This window comes from Fundulus heteroclitus, chromosome 7, assembly GCF_011125445.2.
Source record: "Fundulus heteroclitus isolate FHET01 chromosome 7, MU-UCD_Fhet_4.1, whole genome shotgun sequence".
Classification (NCBI taxonomy): domain Eukaryota; kingdom Metazoa; phylum Chordata; class Actinopteri; order Cyprinodontiformes; family Fundulidae; genus Fundulus; species Fundulus heteroclitus.
The window spans coordinates 1442031-1454311 of NC_046367.1; the positions used below are offsets into that span (position 1 = coordinate 1442031).

Consider the following 12281-nt stretch of genomic DNA (forward strand, 5'->3'; position numbering starts at 1 on the left):
ATATTTGAACCATTCACGGTGTAATGCTTTAAATGTTTTAAATAAGAAGAAAGCAGAGAATCTAGTGTGGGCAGGAAAACCCTCAGCATGAGCAAGCAGAAACCTGACAGAGCTCACAGCTAGCTGCAAACACCAGGTGATGACATGTAGAAGGGCTGAGGCTGAAGTCAATTCTGTGAGGTAGGCAGGGGTCATACACGAGAGGATGGATGGTCAGACAGATCCAAAGGGCTTGGCGAGATTCTTGAACAAGAAGGCAGTCCAGGTTGTTGTCTAGAAAACAGGAGCCGAGGCAAGATAAGGGAATTCCTGAAAAACAAGAGCTGGGTCAGGCAAGGCGGGGGGTAAGAACCCTGGACATCTACTGATGCTTTCAAATAATCTGGCACAGATTGTCTGTGGAGCTTCAGCATATAAAGGAAAGTGAACATGTGAATGATGTTGAGCTGACTGTACTGCTGCGGGAGGAGGTTCACACATGCCGCAGATTATCTTGATTGCAAGGCGCAGGAGGAATGTGAGACAGCCAAGCAGTAAGATGGGCCAGAATATGACACAACTCTAAACATATTCCCTGATCATGCTAAAGAAAGGCACCCCCACAGCATCCATTGGCTGTTCCTCTAATTAATGCGTCTCCCTTCATGAAAGGCAAGGCAAATTTATTTATATAGCACAATTCAGTACAGAGACAATGCAAAGTGCTTTACATGATTAAAATATAGGAATAAAAGCAAGTAGGGATAGAATGTAGTAACAAAAAAAGAACATTTAAAAACAGTAAAACAGTTTAACTGGAACATTCAAAGGCAATTTTAAACAAATGTGTTTTTAATCTCGATTTAAAGGAACTCAGGCTTTCGGCACTTTTACAGTTTTCTGGAAGTTTGTTCCAGATCAGTGGAGCATAGGAACTAAATGCTGCTTCTCCATGTCTGGTTCTGGTTCTGGTTCTGCAGAGCAGGCTGGAGCCAGAAGACCTGAGTGGTCTGGAGGGTTGATGCCCTGATAACAAGTCTGTGATGTATTTAGGTGCTAATTCAGGGATTTATAGACTAACAGAAGGATTTTAAAGTCTATTCTCTGAGATACAGGGAGCCAGTGTAAGGACTTTAGAACTGGGGTGATGTGCTCTACTTTCTTAGTCTTAGTGAGGACGCGGGCAGCAGCGTTCTGGATCAGCTGCAGCTGTCTGATCCACTTTTTAGGCAGACCTGTGAAAACACCGTTGCAATAATCAATTCTACTAAAAATAAACACATTAATTAGTTTTTCCAGATCCTGCTGAGACATTAGTCCTTTAATCCTGGAAATGTTCTTCAGGTGATAGAAAGCCGACCTTGTAATTGTCTTTAGATGGTTTTGAAGGTTCAGGTCTGAGTCCATCACTACTCCCAGGTTTCAGGCCTGATTAGTGGTTTTTAGCTGAAGCGACTGAAGCTGTGAGGCTAACTTTTGATCTCTCCTCTATTGGTCCAAATATTATTACTTCTGTTTTGTTTTTATTCAACTGAAGAAAGTTTTGGCACATCCACGTATTGATTTCTTCTAGGCATTTACTCAGTGCCTGAATTGGTTCATAGTCACCTGGTGACATGGTGATGTAGAGCTGTGTGTAGTCTGCATAGTTATGGTAGCTGATGTTGTTATTTTTTATGATCTGAGCTAGAGGGAGCATGTAGATATTGAAAAGGAGGGGACCCAGGATGGACCCTTGGGGAACCCCACATGTGATTTTTGTCGTCTGGGATGTAAAGTTACCTACTGATACAAAAAAGTCCCTGTCCTTTAAGTAGGATTTAAACCAGTGGAGAGCTGTAGCAGAGAGGCCGACCCAGTTCTCCAGGCGTTCTAACAGGATGGAGTGATCAACAGTATCAAATGCTGCACTGAGGTCCAATAGAACCAGCACGGTGGTTCTTCCACAGTCTGTATTTATATGGATGTCATTAAACACCTTGATAAGGGCGGTCTCTGTACTGTGGTGAGCACGGAAGCCAGACTGGAAAACATCAAAGCGGCTGGTCGTTGTTAAGAATGTGATTAATTGTTGAAACACAGCTTTTTCAATAATCTTACTGATAAAGGAGGTTTGAGATGGGCCTGTAGTTCTGGAGTAGAAGTTTGTCTAAATTGTTCTTTTTCAGCAGTGGTTTGATATTGCTGTTTTTAGGGACTGGGGGAAAACACCTGACAGAAGGGACGTGTTTATTATCTGAGTCAAATCAGACGCTATGCCAGGTAAAACCCTTTTAAAGAAAGCTGTGGGTAGAACATCAAGGCAGCTGGAGGAGGAACTTAGCTGCTGAATGATCTGCTCTAAGCTTTTGTGGTTTATTTGGCTGAAATGGGACATTATGTCAGAAGTAGTTCCAGCTGAATACAGCTTTGGTTTTGGTGTTGATATGGTAGTACAAAGTGATCCTCTAATTTTTAGGATTTTTTCAGTAAAGAAGTTTACCAGGGCCTGCAAATTCATTGCAGGCCCTGGTGGAGTGGAGTTCAGAAGCCACGGACACAGGAGGATTTGTTAGCCTGTCGACTGTGGAAAATAAGACACGAGCATTATTAATGTTTTTCTTGATGATCTCAGAGAAGAAAGATTCTCTTGCATTTTTCAGTTGTAAGTTATATCTGTGAAGTCTCTCTTTATAGATGTCGTAGTGAACCTGGAGTCTGTTCTTTCTCCACCTGCGTTCAACTTTCCGACACTCCCTTTTTTCACCTCTAACTGCTGGAGCATTTCTCCAAGGAGATTTTTTCTTCCCGGAAAGAACTTTCACTTTAACTGGAGCAATGCAGTTAATGATGTCTGAGACTTTAGAATGAAAGTTATCTACTAGCTCATCTACTGAGTTGCAGCCCAAGGTTGAAGTAGCAGAGTAAGCTTGAATAAAAGATTCCGCGGCATTGTCCTTAAAGGTGCGTTTTCTTACGATGTCCCTTTGGCTAAATGAGTCACTGGAAATTATCCTTTCAAAGGTAACAGAAAAGTGATCAGATAGGGCAACATCAGTTACATTGACCTTAGAAATCTTTAGACCTTTAGTGATGATCAAGTCTAAAATATGTCCCTGTTTGTGTGTTGGCTGTTTAACATGTTGAGGTAAACCAAAGCTTCTAAGTGTGTCACACAGTTCTTTTGCACTTATGTCTTCAGGGTTGTCAACGTGAAAGTTGAAGTCTCCAACAATAATTAAACAGTCATAATCAACACATATCACAGACAGGAGGTCACCTAAAATCATTAAAACAGTTTGATGTGGACTTAGGAGGCCTGTACACATTCAGAAACATAGTTCGTACCGGGCCCTTTACCTGGAGAGCCAAATGTTCAAAAGAGTCAAATTTTCCCAAAAACACCTTTTTACACTTTATTGAATCATTAAACAATGTTGCTACTCCTCCACCTTTCCTTTGCTGTCTGCTCTCACAAAGGAAATTGTAGTTTGGAGGTGTCGACTCCATCAGTATAGCTGCTTCATTAGATTCATGTAAGCCATGTTTCTGTTAAAAACATACATCAAGATTATTGTCAATAATGAAGTCATTAATTAAAAGGGATTTTCCTAACAGAGATCTAATATTTAATAAACCCAGTTTATATGACTTAGTGGTTGATGATATCTCTGTGACAGGTTGCATCTGACAGTTTATGACTTTTAAGTATTTGTTCCTGTTTATCCTTTTGTTTTTCTTATTTCTGCCACGTATTATCACAGATATTCCATAATCTCCGGCAAAAGGCCCAAGCTGATGCTGGAAACTGTCATGTCTGATAAACATGCGGCCAGGGCCCGATCTGTATCACAGCGAAGTAATTTGGAGTTCCTCAGTACCAGAGTGTTCTGTGATACGTAGAGGAGGAGGATCTGAGGCTCTGAGGCCTTTGGAGAATCCTGGTTTATTCACAGCAGAATGGCTATGTGGAGAGGATGTCATCTGTAGGCCAATCTCAAATACTTTGTTCATGTTGTGAGAAAATTACAGAAAAGGAACTTCTGGGCTTTGTGGAGAAGAAGGGGAGGCGGGTCCAGCCTGGACCGGTGTTCGTGACGATGGAGGTTCTTGGTCCTGTCTTTGTCCTGCTGAGATCTGGGATGAATCGTCCTGTAGCTCTGACAACGCCTCATTCTGTGTCATCTTTCTGGCCATCTTTATCTTGGCTTGTTCGGGCTGCACTGGGCTTATCATTTGTTTTGGCACTGGATGTTCTTTGTTTTGGAACAAAGCTGATGGAGCATGGTTCACAGAATAGAAGATGTTTGAAATCAGCCGTTTTGCACCTGACCTATTTAGAGAGAAACGATCTCTGTTGACCAGATGTCTTCTTTCCGAAAAGATGTTAAAGTTGTCTATGAAGGTTACAGTTGTTTGCATGTTTTTTTCCAGCCATTTGTTTAGCATCAGAATTCTGGAAAAAATCTCATCTCCACAATTAACAGGCGCAAGAGAGGGCCACTAAGAAACACCTTGACATTCAGGTCATCAACAAAGTTCAACAAACGAATGTAATCCTCTTTTAATACTTCTGATTTTCTTATCCGGGTGACGTCCTTCAGGGCTTCAGCTTGTATAATGAGTTTTTCCAAGGTTGGAAGTTCTTTCAAGACCCTTGGAAGGTCTGTCTGAAGGATGTCTGTTAAATCAGACACCAGGCCACAGTTCATATCGTTATAAATCAACACCTCTGTGTTTTTCTTGTTACAGAAATGTTTAATCCCCCTTACAGAACCATTGCATAATATCAGGGTCCTTGGCCCTGTGGCATGTCTTTTCTCTGATGTCTTAGAACGAAAATCGTTGACATACCTCTGGTTTTTGTCCTCCTGGGTCACATTTTGGAGCGGAGCGAATCTGTTTAGTAACGGAATTCCAGCATTTCCAGCAGGTTTACTCCTATCATTTGTTTTGAGAACAGCCCGCTGTTGTTTCACTTGTCCTGGGACATCTCTCTGTAGTCTCGGCCAGTTTTCTTTGTCTAGGTGTGGGGTTCGTTGATCCTTTGGTCTTGCACCCAGAGTGGTCCAGGGATTCTCATTTTCCTCAGGGAACTGTTTGTTCGCTGAGTCGCTGGGCTGGTGGTCACCGCTCGGAATCACAGGCAGGGTTGTTTCATTTCCATGCACGACGTTTACATCATAATTCACTTCAAGTCGACAGATTCAAAATCAAAAGAAAAAAATAAGTAAAAGAAAAAAAAAAAAACTAAATCCAACTTTCTGTGGTTTAGATTAAGAGATAAAACAGAGATAAAAAGTAAAAGGCAGGAAAATGCAAGCAAGCAGAGAGCAGAGAAAAAAGCGTCCGAACAGGCAGAGAGGCGGAGAGCAATTCTGAAAGACCATGTCAAGGTAGGTCTAAAACTTTGCTATGCTCTTTCTAAGTTCAGATAATGGATTGAAAAAAGGGCTGCGAATTCAAGGTGAGATATTGCTTTCGAACCTAACCCTGTTTGTTCACTTTTGTTCTGCTATGGCCTATTATTATTGTGTTTTTAACCCTCGTACCCGATCCTTACTCTGCCCACATCTAATATTTGAAAAATCTGCCTAAAGGAGGCGGGGCTCAGCGGACCGAGGTACAATTGATCAAAATTGAACAAGCTATATAAATGCTAAAGATTGCATAGCTCACCATTCCAACTAAATCTGGCTATGAAGGCATTTATGAGACTGAGTTTACACTTCACAGTGGCAGTTTTAGACACAAAAGCAATTTACTGCATACTGCATATTTCAACAAATGTGCAGGAAATTGTCAATTTATGACCTGGTCTTGTAAACAGAACTAAAAGACATTCCTGTATACAGTTTATTAGCAAAACAAGTCAGGTAGGGGGATTGTTGTTCTGTAAGAGAGAAACCATAACTGGCCCTACCCGGTTTCTGGCTCTACCCGGGGCCTCTGGTGCACTGGCGGGTCCCGTGGCCATGTCAAGCTGGAGGGTGTTATGGACATTAACATCTCATGGCAGATGTTCTCCCCATCAGGGAGTGCATTCCACTGGTGGGGGATGGTTACAAGGGGGGCAGTGTGAACCCAGCCTGGGTGTCTTAATCATATGGGGTGTGGGAGTTGTTTGAATGTTGGTGTTGGGGTGGGTTTAGTACAATTTTCTTTCCTATGTGTGGGGGGGGGGTGCCTGGATGGCTCCGTGTCTGGCTCCTTGTCGTGGTTCTCGTTCATGGCAGCTCTCCTTGCTGGTTCTGCCAAGGGAACAGGGGTCTGCATGACTCAGGCAGGCTCGCTGACTAGAGTATTTTTTGTTTCTGTGTTTGTTTGTTTGTTTTTTCAGTGCCTCCCGCTCCGGGTAGTTTTTGGAGAAAATGAGCAAGTGGGGGAGCTGGCTTCCTGGGAGGGCATGTTGCTAGCCAGAACTTTCCTCCCCATCCCCGGATGCCTCCCTCTGCCTGCTCCATCACCCTGCCACGCATGTAGGACCTTGGGGAGAGGGGATGTTGCTGGGGAGCAGGGAAGGTTTCCCAGACCCACTGTCTTGTGACGTCCTTGGCCCCAATGCTATTGTACAACTTAGACACTTTAATTTATAACATCTTCATAACACACATTAATAGGGCATGAATTGGGGAGGGTGGATAAAGAATCAGAGGGGTGGGGGCTGATTGTGTAGGCCTCACCCCTGGGGCTTCCTCTGACCCCATTCCTATTTAGACTTGAGGGTTCTGGGTGGTGTGCATGGGAGGTTGCATTGGCTGCCTTCCGGAGGGAGGGGTTTTGTTGGGCGCCACCTTTTGGCCCTCCCAGTTTTAAGTGCACTTGATAACAACAAGGAGCAACATGACACTTGAGCTGGCAGAGGCAGACTCGGGGTCTTTCTCACGCCCCTGTTCTCCGATTGGCATCTGGGGTTTGGGGCCTTGAGAAGGAGTGGGCAACCTAACCAGGGTCTGGGCTGGGGATGGCCGTTGGGTCCTGGGTGTTGGCTGGAGCTGGTGCTTCGGCTCTCCCCCAGAGCCCCATCCCCAGAATGTGGGGCTTAAGTGTGGAGGGCAGGGTGTGGGGGAGGCAGTGTCTCAGGATTTGTGGGGTGGGCTCTGGTTGGCTTTTTAAGAATAGAAACAATTATCCGATTTTAGCTGTGGTTTAGAAAGGGTCAGATCAGAGACTTTATGTTGTAGCTTTGAGTAATGTATGAATAGAAATTAAAATTTTAAATTTTTGTTATGAAGCTCATTCTAGTGAAATAATCAAACAAAATGTTATTCTAGTTGTAGCTTTAGAAAAGTTGGAAAAAATTAAGTTTGATCTGAAATCCCCAAGAAAATACTTAATTCTTATTATGAATAGAAACAATTAAGTCTGTATGCTTGTTAATTTTTTGAAAAAAGTCTACTCAAAGATTTACATAGCTTATTTCTTTGTTAATGTAATGTTTGTCTCTTCCTGTGTCTGTAAAGGTTTTCTGTTCATGTACAGCACTTTGGATCATCTTGTTACTGAAAAGTGCTATATAAATAAACTTACCTTGTCTTGTCCATTCACTTCATGGTTAACCCATCTCCAGGTGGATGGGCCCGTGGGTCATCTGGTCTGGGATTGGGGTGGGGTGTTAGGGCTGGAGAATAGACCGGGTAGGTCGGGTTGTGGGGACTGTTGGGTTTGATAATGCCCCTCCAATCCTGATGGTGGGCTTCGACTCCCAGCTCTGGGTAAGAGTGTATGCATGTGGGGGCACTAGGGTGGGGAAATGTGAATGTGTACCTAGTTTTTTGTTAGTCTTTTTGTCAGGTTGGGTTTTTTTGGGCCGTCTTTGGTATTAAGACAGCAATTCTTAATGCTACACTGCCAGACAGGACATGTTTTGAGAGAGAGAGAGAGAGAGAGAGAGAGAGAGAGAGAGAGAGAGAGAGAGAGAGAGAGAGAGAGAGAGAGAGAGAGAGAGAGAGAGAGAATGAACTATGTTTGCCCTTCTCTCTGCAGGCAAGCACTAGTTTCACAATGACTTACTCACTACTTAGTAAGTAAACTTTATGTATATAGCACCTTTCACAGGATAAAATTATCCTGTGAAGCAGCCACCATACGTGTGTCAGCACACACCAGAGTACCCCGCCCCAGACACCAACGACCACCAACCCACCAATGCGTCAAGACACCAGCCAAAGGAAGGGGGGATGGGCTCCACACTTAGTGGAGACCTGAGATGCCCCAGGAGAAGGGGGAGTCCAAAACCCAACCTGATAAAAAGACAAACAGAAAACCAGATATGGAGTCATGACCCCACATGCAGACACTCTTACCTACACAAACACACACAAAAAATAAGGGATGTTGTACACATACTCACACTCACATTCTATACTCCCAGGTCCAGGTAACGGCACCCCAGAGGGGTATCCAGCCTCCAGACCTGGCCAGCCCGGATAACCCACAAGCCTATCCACTAGGAGATGGGGCCTACATGATCCAAACGGGTCAGCGAACCAGAGGCCACCCCATGAACATTGAGGTGCTGTCTCTCCCAAACCCTGTCCTCCATAGCCCAACCCAAACCCAGACCCTGGCTAAGTGGCTTTCTCCTCCTCCAGGCCTCAAACTCCGGATGCCAACTGGAAAACTGGGGTGCGAGAAAGACCCCGAGCCTGCCTCTGCCTCAAATGTTGTGTTGTTGCATGTTGTTAACAAGTGCCCTTAAAACTGGGAGGGACCCCGCCGGAAGGCCCTGTTTATTATTTTAGTTTGTTATTTTTGGGCTGGACTCTGGGCTGAGGGTGGTATGGTGCCTGAGAGGTTTTTGACCTGGAAGGATTTCCTGCCAGCGGTATCTTGGTGCTTCAAGTGCCTTGGCTCTTGGAGGAAGGCCTGAAGACTAGGCTAAGGTTAGGCAGGGTTCTGGTCTCTTAGTTAGCTGCAGGAAAATGGAGACTTGCCATTTCTTTGAACCAGTCATGCACTTCCTGACAGTATTTGGTTACAGTATTTGGTATTTTCTGACTAGTTTTGTGAGTTGGAATATTTTTTTAAAAATTGATACTGTTTTTTTTTTGTTTTTTTTTCTTCCCCAACTGTAGAGCTACTGGGAAAAACTTACAAAGGATCAGATTAGATAGTAGCTGAACACTTTAAAACTGATTTTGAAGCAGCGAGACATGTTGTGATAAACCTGTTTTCCGAGATGTCTGCCTTAAAAGTGTCTGTCTTGTGCGTGTGTCGTGACCTTTGGTGTTGTGGAGAGGTTAGCTTACTTGTGGTTGGATCACATCTTGTGTTGCTGGCTTTCTGAAGCAGTAACTTTTGAGTGTGGCAGTGGACCATGCTGATGGTGATCCTTTTTGTTGGCGTGGCTCTCCACATTTTGTTGGTCATTTGTGTGTTTAGGTGACTTGTTAGTATGGTAACTTGTTGTGGTATGAAACTACTTGGTGTGTGACCATTTGTGTTGTGGAGTTCATGGTTAGTTTGGATTATTAGTTGCCACTTTTGGTATTGTGTGGTAACTTTGGGTAATAATCCATTTGGTTTGACTGTCATGCTTCCTTTTTTTGGGTCACATGTTGCCATCTAAGTCATTTGTGTTTTGTCTTAATGGGCATTTTTAATTACATCAGGTTAATTGGTTTCTAAACTATTTGTATTCAGTTTTGTTTCAATAGTTCAGCTCCTTCTTTTGCTTCTTTTGCTGCTCCTTCTTAGATTTCAGATTGTGATAGACCAAACATAAAAAGGAAAATGGTTACAGAGGTCCTAGGTAGGATCCTCTGTTTTAAGGGGGGAGGTGTTACGGCTGCAGTCAGTCCTGGCCTTATTTTCCTTTTAGGGTTCGAGAGACAGGCCTTCTGCAGGTGGTATGCATTTCCCTGATTGGTGTTCTGCTGCTTTAAAGCTTCTCTGCATGCAGCAGAGGAGAGGCTCTCTTCCTGCTCTCCCTCCTCAGATCCCGGTTTGGTTTGGTTTGGTTTGGTTTGGTTTGTCGCTTGTCTTATGGTTGGGTTTGGTTAGGTTTGTTTTGCATTTGCTTATTTCTAGTTAGTTATGGTTTCTTATTTCAGGTATTCTCTCTTTGGGCTTTTATTTCTTTAGTATAATTTAATAAAATTCAGTTTTAATTTAACCAGAAAATCCTTGTGTTGTCTCCTTGTAATGTTATCCCACCAAACGAGCCTGGTGGACGTAACAATCACTACTCTCTGTAGAGAGTCATGGGAATGCTTGCTGATGGATGCATAAACTGCGAAATGGACTTTTCAACCTCCCTAACTCAAAACTCATAGGTTGTATGGACTCTGTTAAGCCGGGCATACACTGTAAGAGTTTTTGCCCTTTTCGGGCCGATTCTTCAGTCGTACGAGAATATTTTGGATCGGGCTGAGTGTCAGCTTGATCATGCGTCCTGCATCGTGTCGTATACAGGGGGTAACAAGGGGCGATTCGCCTCTCACGACCACCTCCTGATAAGGAATTGGACAGTCAGTTGAAAATCAAACATGTTTGAAATTCACTCGTGAGTGATCGTGTTCAATCGTGAGCGCATTCCTGCTGTTGAAGCGGAGTTACAACCGTCTACAAGCCGATTTCTCCTGACCTCGTGCATTGCGCACACACAAACAAGTAGATTCTTCTTCGTCTTCTCAAAACGAAAACATAGGAGTGGAGAGAGAAGCATGACGGCGTTAGGTATGACATGGACTCAAACTACGGCGGAGCAACTCTTAGAATTTCGAAAGCAGCGTGTTTCGTTCTAGTGAGCCTCAGATTTAACAGTGAGCGTCGATACTTCCGCCTTTTTCTTCTTCTGCTGTTGACATTTGGCTTCCAGGCAGACGAGTCTGAGTAGCGCCATCTCTCTACAGGGCTGAGTCCGATGTGTGGTTTTTGAATGCACTGTGTGAGCAGTCAGGTCGCATCAGAGCGTCGGGCCACACAGTAAGAACAGATATCGTGAGCGGTGAACTTTTAAACCCTGCGGTTTCGTTGTACAGTTTGAGCTGTACGTATATGAGTACCATGACTGAAAAAAACATACAGTGTATGCCCGGCATTAGCTTCACATATAACAAAACATAGGCAGTTTACCTCAGCTTTGTAAGATTGCAAAAGGATTTATTTATTTAAAGGTCAAGCACTGCGGAATTCCCAGTACCAGTGCGGTTGTGAGTTTTCGACTGTCTTGCAGAATATCACTGCCACCTCCTCTCAACCACAAATTACTAACCCAACAGACCCTATGATATGTTTACAAAGTTTACCATGCCCTTTTTGTTTCAGATATTATGTGTGAGAGAAAATACCTGAATATTATTCTCCACTATCAGTGTCTCTTGTCCGGAGGAACAGAGAAGTCTCCATGTGCTCCACTATCCACTCAGGGTACAGAGGGAACGCCATGCAGCACTGAGAAAAGACAAGTGAACAGAGAAAGGATCTCTGTTCCCAGGGTGACTGCATACAATCATTTCATCATAAAACCAGTAGATACTTCAACACAGTTTCCCAGCATGTGGTTTGATTGTTGTAACAAATTACTATGTCATACGACAATATCCATGAGCTAGCATGCAACAAAGTCTATGAGATGACATCCTTTCCCGGTTGGGGCTTGCTACACACCTCTTTGGACTGTGAAAAATTTGGATAAGATGGACCAAGGTGGTAAAAATCTACTTGTCGCTACCGCCAGTGAACAGGGCAAAGGTAAGACAGCCATCTTGGAATGCTCCTCTGCAAATCTGCACTGCATGGTGGTGGTGAACTGTGATGTGGGCTTGTATATTCACCCAGGCAGGAAGAAGCTGGAGAGAAAATGTCTCTTTAGTTTTTAATTGTTGTCTGTTTCCTCCGACTCCATGCCATGTCGCATTGCTGCAGTAATTCATGGAAAAGGAGCCCCAACTAAATATTGTGTGCTGTACATGCTCATACGTTTCATGATCACACTTTTCAGTTGGCCAACATTTACGGCAATTTTTTTTATTTTTTATTGGTCTTAAGTAAAATTCAACATTTCTGAGATACTGAATCTGGGGTTTTTAATAGTTGTCAGTTATGATCATCAAGTTTAAACTAAATAATCACTTGAAATATATCAGTCTGTGTCTCATGAATGACTATAATATAAAAGTTACACGTTTGAATGAAACTACTGAAAATAATCAACTTTTTCATTATATTCTAATTATATGACCAGCACCTGTATATGTAAACATGCATGTGTGCATGCTGTGTTGTAGCAGCAACACATTTTTTATACTATTTAATTTTTGTGTCAAATTCTGTGGACCTGTGGGAGGTACCCAGGTAGGTGTTATCCAAGTGCAAAT

At 43.3% G+C, this 12281-nt stretch overlaps 1 protein-coding gene across 4 annotated transcripts in view; it reads right to left on the reverse strand.

Moving 5' to 3' along the window:
* Positions 1-12281, reverse strand: part of cntnap5a (contactin associated protein family member 5a) — a 378624-nt gene that overhangs the window by 242746 nt on the left and 123597 nt on the right. The window contains exon 1 of one of the 4 annotated variants that reach the window (XM_036138729.1): positions 11253-11305. The exons of the other annotated variants lie outside the window; for them this stretch is intronic. The gene's annotated coding sequence lies outside the window, so the exon portion shown is untranslated. Of the gene's footprint in view, positions 1-11252; positions 11306-12281 lie in introns of those variants that run through there. 4 annotated transcript variants of the gene reach the window in all.